Here is a 14,028-nt window from a genome sequence, read left to right on the forward strand (position 1 = left end):
TTTCGGTGCACAATCATTCCATAAATCACCCTGATAATCTAGAGTTTTATTGACACATATAAATATCATTCAAAAAACTACATTGTCTGCTAGGTTCAACATTAGAACAGCATCTGAGGTACTTGACATCCTATTGGCAGCTGCCCACCAAACAAACAATAAACAACCAATCAGAAACTAAATATAAGAAATTCCACCTTCTCTCCTCATCTTCCGCCATTGCTTATTTTAAAATATGAGGTGACAAGCAGTATTTGTTTTCTATCACAGTACAATGGAAAACTACATGGAATGGCTGGAGAAAAATAAAAAAAAAAGATGCTCAAGAGAAGGAACCAGAAGAAAATACACAACCTTCAGGATTGTAAGTCCATTCTTTATATTTATATTCTTTATATTTATGTAAAATGAGACTAACAATAATATTTGAAGGAATGCATATCGTCACCAAACACATATAGTTTATCAAACTACATTAATTAGATACACTTTGACACACTGGGCCTCATTCCGAGCAGGGCTGTAAGGGATAATGGGCACCGGTAAGGAGACCGGTGCCGGTAATCCCTTAACGCCCTACTATGAGCTCCCTTAGCGGGTCCCTTCCTTAATGCCTGGTCTGACCAGCTGTTAAGGACAGGACCCGTTAAGGGACCTGGGCGCAAATAACGGGCTTGACATACACCGGCCCGTTATTTGCGCCCTCCCCATTCCCATTGAGCCCTATGGGGGCTCAAATGGAATGGGGAATGGTTTGGTGAATGGGGATTTACCGGTCCCACCAAGGTCTGACTGGACCGGTAAGTCCCCATTGCACCAAACTGGACATGGTACCGTTATTGGTGGCAGTCATAGCGTAAATAGCACCATGACTACCACCAACCTCGGAATGAGGCCCACTGTCTTGCTGTATAAGTGCCTTATAATTATCAAATAAATAAAATAAATATGCAACCAACACAAATATTTTCAGTCTATTATATCTTCAATTGTTTAAAAATATTTCAAATATTTTTCAACAGATGAAGTCGTTCAAGTATCAGGAAGCACTAGACAAGAAGCACCTCAAGAACTACCCATTAAACTAATCATGGATACATTAAAAGAAATACAACAACAATTAATTGTATTGTATTGTATTTTATTGTTTATTTATATAGCACCTATACACAAGAAAGTGTTTCAGAGTGCTCAAGGTGGGTTCGGAAGAAGAGATAAAACAACAGTCGTTCAGAGCCCTTGAAATTCTGAGACAATACTAGTCTGCACAGACAGAGTAAGTGCATAACACACATTTAACAGTTGAGACACAGCAAATAGGCCTGACGGCAATACTGCAGTTTTACCAGTGCAATTAAGGGAAAAAGACAGGGGAGAATAGGCAGACGATCTTCAGGCATGTTGCATCTGGATTTTGCAAGTGCGTAGACGGTAACATGGAGGGGGTGGCCCAAGTGCACCCAGTCGGTGGAGACTGGGGTAAGTGCAAGAGAGTGCCACTCTTGGGTTATTTCTAAGTGTCGTGAAGGTGGGTGGGTGTAGGGCCCTGAGGCAAGTGCGAGAGAGGCCAGGCAGGGGTGCCCAGGACCTGAGAGATTCTGAGGTATAACAGGCGGCCAGTTAACAGGCTGTAAGGAAGCGGAGGGAGAGATGGAGCGAGCAGGGTAGAGGGAGAGTGAAGGCAGGGAAGAAGAGGAAGGACTTGAGGAGTTTCAGAACTTAAGAATGTCAGGCTCAGGACAGAGTGGGGCAGGGAGGCTATTCCAGCGGTAGGCACCTGCTGAGGATAGGGATCTCCCTCCAAATCACTGCTTGTTGAACTGGCTTACTCGCAGGAGGTTGCAGGTAGATGAGCGGAGTGCTTGTGAGGGACAGTATTTAGGTAGGCTGCGTTGCAGGTAGGTAGGTCCCAGGCCTCTGAAAGGCTTGTGGGCAATGCAGATGGTCTTGAACTTGATCCTTGCAGCCATGGGGCGCCGTTGAAGGAATTCTAGTGCTGGAGAGATGCGGTCCCTGGGATTGAGCCTAAGGATAAGTCTTGTGGTTCTGTTCTGGATGAGTTGCAGAAGGTGCAGGGCTGAAGAAGGGAGGTTGAGGAAGAGGTTGTTGCAATAGTCCAGCCTAGAGAGAACCAAAGCTTTAGAGACAGTGAGCCGCTGAGGGAAAGTGAGAAAAGTTAGAGTACCTCTGAGGAGGTGTAGCTGATAGTTAGACTTTTTAGAGTTGTCAGAGATGTGAGACGAGAAGGAGAGAGTGGAGTCCAAGATGACCCCAAGGTTTTTTGCCTTGCAGGTCGGTGCAAGCGCAGGGCCAAGGGAGGCTGGCCAGAGTGAAAGTGGAAAAGCGGGAGCAGGAGTCCCAATGCGAATGATCTCAGTCTTACTGGCATTGAGTCAATGGTCGTTTGTAGCACACTATGAATGAATAGCGGACAGTCAGATATGAGCGAGGAGGAGGCGGCTGACGGTAGTCTGAAAGATAGTTACATGTCATCCGCGTAACACTGGAAGTTAGAGGTGAAAGTGGCAATCACACAGGCCAAGGCAGCCATATAGACGCTGAGTTAATGTGCAAAAAGAAGTACAATCAATGAAAAAGTGCATTGAAAATTTAAGACAAATCGTGGACAGTAATAATCTACATGATTGGGCTAAGGAAGAAGATGCATCATGTGTTCAAAGTAAAAGAAAAAGAAAACCCACAACCACATTCCCCCCAAATAAACCTGTTTTTAAAAAACTTTGCAAACATATTTAACTTTTTAAAGTATGTACAATTATATGTATTAATAATGACTAAAACGTATAAAAAAATGTAACAATAACGGTTTACAAAAACTATACTCAATACATCTTTAAAAAACTTTCCAAGACGACTGCCCACATATATATATATATATATATATATATATATATATATATATATATATATATATATATATATATATATATTTTTTTTTAAGAAATGTTTATAGCCATGGCTACAGAATGTACGCTGTGGGTTTACTGCTTATTAGCGGCGGCTGCCCAGGGTGCCACTTATACCCACAGGTAACAATGGTTGCACGGGGTTGGTGTGGGATAGCCATGGATAACCCCAGTCATTTCTGTTCCTCTGCACGATTCCCATATACCAATGACACCCCTTTCCTATGTAGTTGCAGCTATAGGATTGGGTTTTTAAAAATAAAATGTAAAAAAAAATGTTTTAAACTGAGTATGGAATATGAATGGCATAAGAGACAGTGGTGTGTAAGGAAGGCATGGTATCAAAGCAAGAAAGACACAAGTTATTACAGTTCAAGGGTGTTTATTAAACTGTAAAAATGGGTGAGATAAACACCTAATCTAACCCTAAATCTATGGTGGGAGCAAGCTACGACCATCAAATAATAATAAAACAGTCCTAGTAGAGTCTAGTCAAATAAAAAGGGCCTATACTAAGAAAAACCCATTGCCAGTCCTTACCTCTAAATAAAAGTTAGTGTGGGATAATGTTCAGAAAGAAATAAAGTCAGGATGTTATAACCGGGGTCTGCCTTCTCCATGTTTTTAGCACAGGACAAGGTGGATTCTGGAGCACAGCACCCTCTTAGGCTTCTCCATCACGAAGGTACAGTTCCTTTCATCAATATCTGGGCCTTCTGTGTCCAAGTCTCTTTCATGCAAAGTCTCTTTCTTCAGAAGGCCTGATGCATCACAAACAACAAACAAAAGTTCCTTCTGTTATTCTTCATGTCATGCGATTACTCTTCACCCGAGGATCCCCCTCAGCCAGGCTCCCATCCGTTCCACAACGTCAGCCTCCCTCAATCCCGCTCAGGCCAACAATTCACTGTGGACATCCCTTAGTCTGGTTCACGTTTGTCACCACAATAAGTTCACTTAGCTTTTCAATTCACTACGTGTCAAAGACTTTCGGATGTACAAGGGGTTTTGACTCGACCCTTGTATGACCACTTTGACATCTCTCGGTGGCCTCCCCTGGGGCCTCTTTGTATTTGCAGTTTTCTCAGATCAACATATCCTCCTTGTTAGAGTCTTTTGAATGAGCGCCCACGTGGTGCTGTATCACTCTAACCCTAATACCTTAGTTATTCACAAAAAAACCTTTGTTTATTATCTTCTTTACGCAAATGTTGCCACTGCAACCTTGAGCTTAACACAGCCCGGTCAACTATCAGTTCCTTCTGACTCACCGGCTGTGCTGGTCTCGTTGGCTTTTCTTCCGTTGGAGTCAAGGACAGTACCACGGCGCAAGCTCTTTCCCCCACCCTGGTTATCAGTGTGGGAGGGCCCCATGTACCATTGAAATCTGCCACACCAACCGCCAGCTGCAATTACCGGTCTTACCATTCCTTTTCCAAAGGCTTTGCGGGTCTGGGTTGAAAAGGGCAAGGGCAATTCCCTCCTTGTCGTCCTTTCGATTTCCTTCGCCTTTCTCCTCCATTTGAACTGCCATCCCGGAATAGCTGCTTCCTCACCCGTTCGGCCTTGCTCAAAGTGTGCTCTCATACTCTGCCTTTTATCCATGTGGGGAAGGGAAAGGGCCACCAGGTGTGTGTAGTTATCGGCAATTCCCTGACTCTGCCTGACCCTTGTGTTGGGACATGTCAGGTAAGCGGCTCTGGCGAAAGTCCATTGTTTTTCACGGTGTGAGAAAGTGTTTGTGTAGGAAAAGGGGGGGTAGATTTTTTAAGTATCCTACGGGTTAGGATGGGGCAAAGGTGTCATAAAAAAGGGAGTACCGTGTCTCATCCATCAGTGTCCCATTTCCACTCCTCGAAGACCCTCATCCATGTGATCCTCCAGCACTGGTCCACCCCCAGGAACTGGTTCAAATAGCAATGGCCGTGTCCTTACCACCTGGATGACAGATCCCTGAGAACTAGCGGGTGAAACATCTTCAGGTTTCTCACAGGACAGGTGTTACAATGGTAGTTAAAAACAGTTATGTAAGGTACATGATGTTAATGAGATCACTATGAATGTGCTAAAATACTCCACTCATTGTACCTCAAAACAGTCCTTTTAAGGATTACTTATCACATATAAATACACAAATACAATGAAATAACATCCATCACATATAAATACACAAATACAAAGAAATAACACCCCAAAAGATTTTCTAAAATAAATCATCACTCAAACGCACGGCTAGAGTTCATTGACTTTTTTTCTAGCCGCGGTTACAATATGATACTTGGGGGGGTAATTCACAAAGGTTTGTATACATATATACATATTTACATGCTCATATACATATGTATGTAGTAGATCATTCTTAAAAAGGACTGTTTCGGTACAAACAGCAGACTTTTTTGCAAATTGAGGCCTTTAACCACAGGTATGGTTCAGCGAACCCGCCGCTACTACTCTCCCCAGTCATTGCTGCGAATAACCACGCTTCCAATTCAACACCCCATTGGACGATACGGAAGCCGTGGTTATGCATCTATGTTTTTTAATAAAAATGAATATCCTTCTACATAGCAATCATTGGGTCATTGGAATAAAAGGGTGGATTAAAAAAAAAAAACATGGTAGCAGTACACCATTACATTCCACTTCAGCCACCACTGTTACTTCCTCCCAAGCTCATCCCCTCTCTCAATCATTTCTTTCGTGTTTTTTGTCATTGCTTTTTGTCTTTCGGTGGATGAACTTCAATGCAAGCCTTCAGAAACTATTAAAAAGCAGTAACAAACATGACAAAAAAATAACCATTCAGTTAATGGGAAGAAACCATGGAAACATGGTGTGGGTGTCTTCTGCTTTAGCTCCACTCAAAAAACAATCCACAAAGTTTGGGAACCTCAACATTGATTAAGCATCTTGTCCAAGTACATTGGGATGAACCATACATGAAAGCTCATGTGAAACATAAAGTCAAAGCGCATTGAGTAAAATCAGCACACCTGCCTTTATCACCTGTGCAACAGTGTTCCAATATGATCACCACTTATTTTCCACCAACTAACACCCAACCTCAGCCCATCCAGTCTGCACCAGATCTTTCAAACTATTTGGTAATGTTCAGGTCCATTGGGATGATGTGCACAAACCCTATAAAAAGAATCTTATTCAACATAAAGTGTCAGCACATAGTCCACAATTAGCAGACCATGGTACAAGTACAAAGTTACATTTTACGCTCAAAATCCTGCATACAAAAAAAAATACTAATACTATTGAATTTATACAGCATATTAGTAAAACATTTAAAAAACATCGAACATTAACTGTCATTAAATCTGAGTATATGAAAAATAATACCAAAATATGCCTTCTGACTAATAATAATAAATATAACTGACACACATTTTATTAAGCAGCATTAAAGTAAAAGGTTAAAAAAAAGACATGAAAATTAAACTGCCACTAAATCTAACTAGGCCCAAAATAGTGCCAATATATACCATCTGATAGTAGTGCTAATTTATCTGACATATAACACCCCAAACAAACTTTTAAATATTCTATACTGGTGCTTACTTGTACAACAGTCACACAATCAGCATACTGTACTGTGGGAGTTCTGCACTCAAAATGAGAATACTACAGAGAATTGTGGTTTTTATACTAGCAACAACACAAAAAGATGACTATATATTAAACAAACTACAAAAATGGCTGACAGATTTTCACCACAACCTATCACAGACAGCTATACAAATAGAACAGTAACAACAAACAATAACAAACAATCAAAGACACAGACATCTTTTTTATCCCTGCCCAGCATCTCTCATAGCCACAGCTATTTGATGCGGCTATGAATCTTGCCTTGTCGCCGTGGCTACACCTAGATTTTCTGCATTCTCAAAATCAAACTAAGCCCACCTTCAAAACTTCAAATAAGACAAGGGAACACCTAAGCACATAAAATAACAAACTTAGATACACTTCTGAGCTGTATCATCCATATAATACGATTATTGCACAGAATATTTATGGTCCGATAGATGCAGCTATAACAATAGCCGCCCCTACCACAAAAAACAATGAAATGGTGAAAAGCATTGATGCACCCTTGCACATGCTTGTTATAGCTGCGGTCATAGAGAAGCCCTCCTGTTCGGCTGCCACAGCTACCACACTTCCACAAACACTCAACATGCCATTTTCTGGTATATAGCTGTGGCTGCACAGGGCACTTCTACCCATGGATAGCAATGCAGCGCACTAGTTGGGTGCTGGATAGCCACGGGTAAACACCACAGTGTTTGCTGTTGCTAGGTGTGATCCTCAATACACCAATCACACCCTTTTTTGTATAGCCGTGGTTCTAAGATTACTTTTTATTTTAAATCTGAGTATGATTTAGGAATGACGAAAGAGTCAGTAGTCATACAATGGTAGTTAAAAGGTGTCACTACAATATATGACTGCTCATGGAGTTATGTAAATTGGATGATGATGAGGAAGCAAAAAAAACACAATTAGTTAAAGAACACACTACATGAAAACCAATTGAATACATTTTGTTTTTAACCTCATATATAGTGCAATATATACACAATATAAGAAACAACATTTGTGCACACTACGCTGTTGTTCTCTTTGCACAGATTATTCATTGGGTCATTGGTAAAAAATTAAACTTGGATTTAAAAAAAACATACAATAATATTTAAAAAAGTAGTACAACTATCATCACAATAAATGTAAATGAACACCAATAGATAAACTGAGTAAGAATAAACAGGGGAAATTATACTAGGTAGTTGAAATCGAATGGATAAGGTAGGCAAGTAAACTTGGAGAGCAAGAGAAGATAGGGTGAAATATTTAAACTTGGAGAACATAGGATAGAAAACAAAAACTCAGGTAGAAACACTAGTACTTTAAAAAAAATCTTTTTTCATTGTTTGCAACGTTGTCTTTTTCATCTTGTCTTCTCTGTAGTTTTATATTTTCTTCCTCTGTTAGCCATTTAAACTTGTCTGATTATGACCACCAAAGACAGTTGACAATACATCAAAGCAAAATAAGAATGAGCTGCTGTGAGTGGCCTCAATTTTACCTCCATAAAAAAAGCAATATGCGCAGAAAACAATTGCTGACAGTTGGCAATATTACAGAGTGAAGGACCAACAAAACTAAAAGGAGATAGAGAAAATGATGGTTCGAATTCTGAGGAAATGTTTTACAGACGGGTCCTTCAAACAAACCATTGCAAAGTTTGGGAACCTCAACATTCATTCAACATCTTGTCTGTGCACGTTGGAATGAAGTGAAATAATCATATAAGTCAAAGCGCATGGAACAAAATCAGCAAACCAGTATTTATGATCTGCACCACAGTGTTCAAATACTATCACTACTTATTTTCCACCAATGAACACCCACCCTCATCCCATTCTGCCTGCACCCGATCTGTCAAATTGTTTGGTAATGTGTAAAACCTGTCACAGCTGAATCAAGGTGGGATATGCCACCCTAGACAGTTTGGACAAGGCTGTTTCAGAACACCAGGACAGTTGCCAACGCTGGGTGCAGCATTCAAAACTAGATTAGGTGGTTGAGGTAAACGATGGTTTGGACACAAAGAAGGACAGTATAGTGCAACGTGGTACAGTGAATAAGGGTCCAATGCATAGGCAATAATACAGTAGCAGATGGTATGTATGAACCAACTACCAGGAGTGATCACACAATAGTGTAGGTTCCCAATCCATCCCCACCACATAAAAGCTACAGGAATGAAAACATGTGCACACATGGATAAACTACATAGACCAGTACAAAATGTGAATAAACTACAACTGCAATAAAACACAAAATAAACTAACAATAAAGGTATAAAAACTACCACTACAATGAACAACCAGGGATATATTAACTGGGTGAGAATAAACACAAGACATTATGCTGGGTGGTTGCCCGTCAGAGGATGGGGAAGGTTAAGTAAACTTGGAGAACAATAGAGAATATGATGGAATAAGTAAACTTGGAAACAAAGGATAGAAAACAATCACACAAGTAGAAACACTAGTACTTTAAAAAATATATCTTTTTTCTTTTTTAGCATTGTCTTTTTCACCCCACAAAAAGAACCTCCAAGAAGATCATTGCAGGTAGTTGAAAATATTTCAAGATAAAAGAACACTGTTAAAAAGAAAATGGACAAAATCGTATACACTTTGTGCAAAAAAACACTGAGACGTGGGCTTTCAAATGTTTCAGGTCAAAGATTGGAAACATCCAGTTTCAGTGGGACAGTACCGACAGTGAATAAACCCTCATCATTGTCAATTCCACCTGTCCCAATTTTACTGGCACCCAATGTTTCAATTATGAGAGTAATGTGCTGCCTGTGTCACAATTGACTTCTCCCAGGACATGCCACAATAGCCGATTGAGAAATGACTCTCTACAAACATAATATACGTTGCCATCACTAATTCACTGACACAATAGGGTTACAATAAACATATTTAAACTGTTACTATAATCAATGAACATAAGCATATTAACTAGGTGAGAACAAACGAAAGGACATTATGATAAGGATTTACAATACAATGGGGGAGGTTAAGTAAACTTGGAAAACAAGATAGGATGGGGTAGGTTAAGTAAACATCAAAGCTCAGGAACGTCAGTGCTAAATAAAAATCAAGCGTTAGTCCACTGGGATGATGAGAACGATGCATATCGGAAATCACACCACAAAATGAAAATGCATGTTCCTCATGCATTACATCAGAATCAGCACCTCATACAGCAAGTCCATCCAGCAGTGGAAAACCTTCAACAAATAGTCAACCCTCAACTTCTGTGGGTTCTGCTTCAATTCCACCTCTTGCTAAACTACTGGCAACCAATAAAGTGTTCCATAAGCCACAATTTGATTGCCACAATTTGATTGCCACGCAAGATGCAACAACATAAGATTGGCACAGAGGTACATATACTTTTTAGCTAATCCACTTTTCCCTTGTCAAGTTGCTTCTTCAGTTTTTCTTCATCCACTCCTACATTTTGAATACAGGTTGGCCTTTCACTGGAATTAACTGAACAACTTCTTCAATAGCCACAGAGACCCTCAAGTACTTGAATCCTATCAGCACCTGCCCACCATAAAAACAATAAAGACCCAATCAGAAAATGAATGCAAATAATTCAACTTTCTTATAACAAGTACTAAAAAATGGAGGCACAAGAAAATAAAAAAATGACTAATGTGAACTTGCAAAACACCATCAATTGTACTACCTCACATAAAACTGAAAACAGCTAAAAGTACAAATAAACCTTCAACCTCACCAACATGAATACACAAACTAAATGCATGCATATAAATGCCATTGATTGACAAATCTAATTTTGTAGGTCCTTGTTAGTGAAAGTTAAAAAATACATTTAAAAAATTCTTGCCACAGAAACAAAGCAGATGATATAAATGACAATGAACACCATCTGATAGAAGTGGTTAATATAACTAACACACACAACACTGCAAATATACCTTCAAATATGTAACTATTTATTAAGACTTACTTTCACATCAGCTACATTCTCGCCATGTGCACAATGTGAGGTGAGGTCTGGAATCAAAAGGATAAAATTGCAGAAACTGGTAGCTTTTATACTTTCCAAAACGAATACCGCAAAAATGGATTATATACTGATAAAACTACTAAAATCTATGACATATTTTCACTAGAACCTATCACAGAGAGCTACGCAAATACAACAGTAACAACAACCAATAACAAACAATGACACTCACTGAAACATTTTTGTTATCCCTGCCCAGCATCTCTCGTAGCCACGGTTACCACATATACACAAATACTCGACATTCCATTTTCTGGTATATAGCCGTGGCTGAACAGAGTGTCACCCTTGTCTGCGGGTAACAATGCTGCTCACTAGGTGGTTGCTGGATAGCAGTGGGTAAATACCCCAGTGGTTGCTGTTGCTATGCTCGATCCTCAATACACCAACCTCACCCCTTTTTTTTTATCCGCGGCTATAAGAATTCTTTTTTTTCAAAATCTGAGTATGGAATATTGGAATATAAATGATGAAAGAGACAGAAGCAATACAATAGTACTTAAAACGTGTCAATACAATAAATGATGGCTCATGGAGTTATGTAAAGTGCATGATGATGAAGAAAGTATACATAGTAGTTAGGATACAGAAGATTGGCTTTAGGTAGGGTGGATGAGGTTCAAAAACATGTAAAGGATGCGTTGCACACAAAGAATGAAAGTATGGTGTACAGTGACTTCTACAATCAAAATAACAAAACTGCACAAAATTGAGCCTTTTATACTTTCCAAAATCAAAACCATTAAAAGAGGACTATATTTTCTATGCAAAATACAAAAATGGGTGACACATTATGACTTTAACCTATCACAGACAAGCACAGAATGAGAACAGTAACATCAACCAATTAAAACACCGAAAAGAACACATCATAGGTTTGAGTGAATTTACAATTAAATGGTTTGGACTGAGGGGAATGTGTTGCCACCAAGTACTTCCAAGATTGTTCAGACAGAGACAGTACAGGACAGACAGACATCATGCTAATTCACTGCGGAGGCTATTATTTGGGTAATGTACGAGGTGTGTCCCTTGCTTTGATGATGAAACAAGACTTGGGGAAACTAATGGAACTTTTTCCTCACACCATCTTTATCTTTTCCAATCTGACTTAGAGGCAAAGATGGAGATGGACCACCAAATTGAATGGTAAAAATGAAAAATCAGAGAGAATTATGGATTTCAAACAACAACATAGAGTTCTACATGGCCAATTATATAGACATGATGGAGTACACCTAACCAATGAAGGTAATGCAGTATTCCTTCATAACATCAAAGGAGTACTCCAAATGTGCTAAGATACTACACTCAATGTAACCCCTAAACAGTCCTTTTAAGGACTACTTATCACATATAAATACACAAATACAATGAAAAAACATCCACAAGATTCTTCGATATAGCCGTCACTAGAGTTCATAGACTTTTTTATAGGTGTGGTTACAAGATGATACTTGGGGGAGAGAGTAACATAGGTATATACATAATTATGTAGTAGGCTGTGTGGGGTACACTGAGTGTAGTATTTCACCACATTCAGAGTACTGTTTTCATGTTATACTTTTTATATTCTGACAATGTGTCAAACTTTGCAATTATCTCATGAGGTCCATTTGAAGATTCAATGGGCCTCATTCCGAGATTGGAGGTAGTCATGGGGCTATTTGCACCATGACTGCTTCCAATAACGGGTCCGGCACCGGTATGGTTCAATGGGGACTTAACGGTGTAGTCCGACCTTTGCGGGACCGGTAAGTCCCCATTGAAAAAGCCATTCCCCATTCCCATTGGAGCCCGCATAGGGCTCAATGGGAATGGGGAAGGCGCTAATAATGGTACTGCAAATTGTGGTACCGTTATTGGCTCTGAATTCCCTTAATGGGTCCCGTCCATAACACCTCGTCAGACCACACATTAAAGGAGGGATCCACTAAGGGAACTAGTAGTAGGGCGGTAAGGGATTACCGGTACCGGCCTCCTTACCGGTGCCCGGTATCCCTTACCGCCCCACTCGGAATGAGTCCCAATGTGTCTCTGTGCACTTTCCTTAGATGCTGTATTAAATGCCTTTTCCCAACAATAAAATATCTTCTACTCCCTACCAAAAAATCACTCTCCACAAATCATACATCCTGCTGATTTTCCCACATCGCCATTGTCAAACCAAAAAAATTAACTTAGACAATCTTTCTTAAAATATTCACCAATTTCTTCTACATCACCATTTGATGTTAAGTCAAAATCACTTATTCCTCCACAATCCTCTGAAAAAGATTCAGGCCCTGAGAAATCAGTGGAAGAGTAGTTAGCGTCTTCTTCAGTATTTCTATCAATTTTTCAACCTATAAAAATGTTCCACAAATATCCACTCAAATATCAAATGCGCAATCTTCAACGTTTGAACTAATGACACTGGTCACTCTCAGTACAATGCAAAGTAAACAATACCCTCCAATACAACATGTTTTATAATATATCTTCATTCAATCAATCACACATTGCTTTACATCACATTTAGAGCCACAGATACAGAAGGGGACATTATAACCGCAGCGACATAAGCCGCCAAAATACTTGATGTGCAATTAGCCTGAAGATAGGCACGAATGAGAACAGCTTCGTCATAATAACCACAATCCTTCTAAATACTGCTTTGTAGAACATATAGAAAGACAATTAAAGAAAAACAATATTTTATTTTTTTAATTAGTAAAATTCCTTGTTTTTTGTCTTTTTTCTGCTGAGGTTTATTAAAAATGTAATTGCTGTCCATTTAGTCAAAGAGGCCAAAGCCCATATCGTCATCAGATTCTTTAGACTCATCCTTCTTTTCTTCCTACTCCTCCTCAGCAGGAGCAGCTGTAGTTGCAGCAGCTGCTGTGGCTCCAGGTGCTGGCGCACTTCCACCAGCTCCTACATTGCAGATCAGGCTTCCGATGTGAATGCTGGCAACAGCCTTGGCAAAAAGACCACGCCAAAAAGGTTCCACTTGCATGCCTGCCACCTTAATTAAGGCATAGATTTTGTCCTCTATGAAGGGCACCTCATCACCGTGGAGGATGAGCACGGCATAAATACAAGATAGCTCAGAAACAAAGGCCATGGTGTTGCATCCTATGTTACTCCCGTGGATGGATGGCGTGTTTAGAGGGTGCTAATCGCCGAATTGAAGAGCCCTCCAACAAACACGTCCTTAGCTTCTGAAGAAGAACCAAGCACCTTGTAATCCAACAGGAAGGAGAAACATTGAAAATCACATATTGCAAAGGTTTCAGATTAAAATCACACATGCCTTGAGGTGGCAACATCCAAACAGAAAGACATGTACAAATCTGTGGTAAAAGATCCATAAAATAATATGATCACTGCACCGAAAAATAAACAGGTGTAAGTGCAGGCAGGACCAGTGGTTCATACCCACGGTCACAAAAGCCTGCCATAATGCATGACGTCCAATTGG

At 39.8% G+C, this 14,028-nt stretch overlaps 1 pseudogene; it reads right to left on the bottom strand.

Moving 5' to 3' along the window:
* Positions 1-13,341: 13,341 nt before the first annotated feature.
* Positions 13,342-13,671, bottom strand: LOC138452634 (large ribosomal subunit protein P1-like; annotated as a pseudogene).
* Positions 13,672-14,028: the final 357 nt, after the last annotated feature.

The sequence above is a fragment of the Ambystoma mexicanum genome, chromosome 4p (assembly GCF_040938575.1).
Source record: "Ambystoma mexicanum isolate Mex_15411 chromosome 4p, UKY_AmexF1_1, whole genome shotgun sequence".
Lineage (NCBI taxonomy): Eukaryota > Metazoa > Chordata > Amphibia > Caudata > Ambystomatidae > Ambystoma > Ambystoma mexicanum.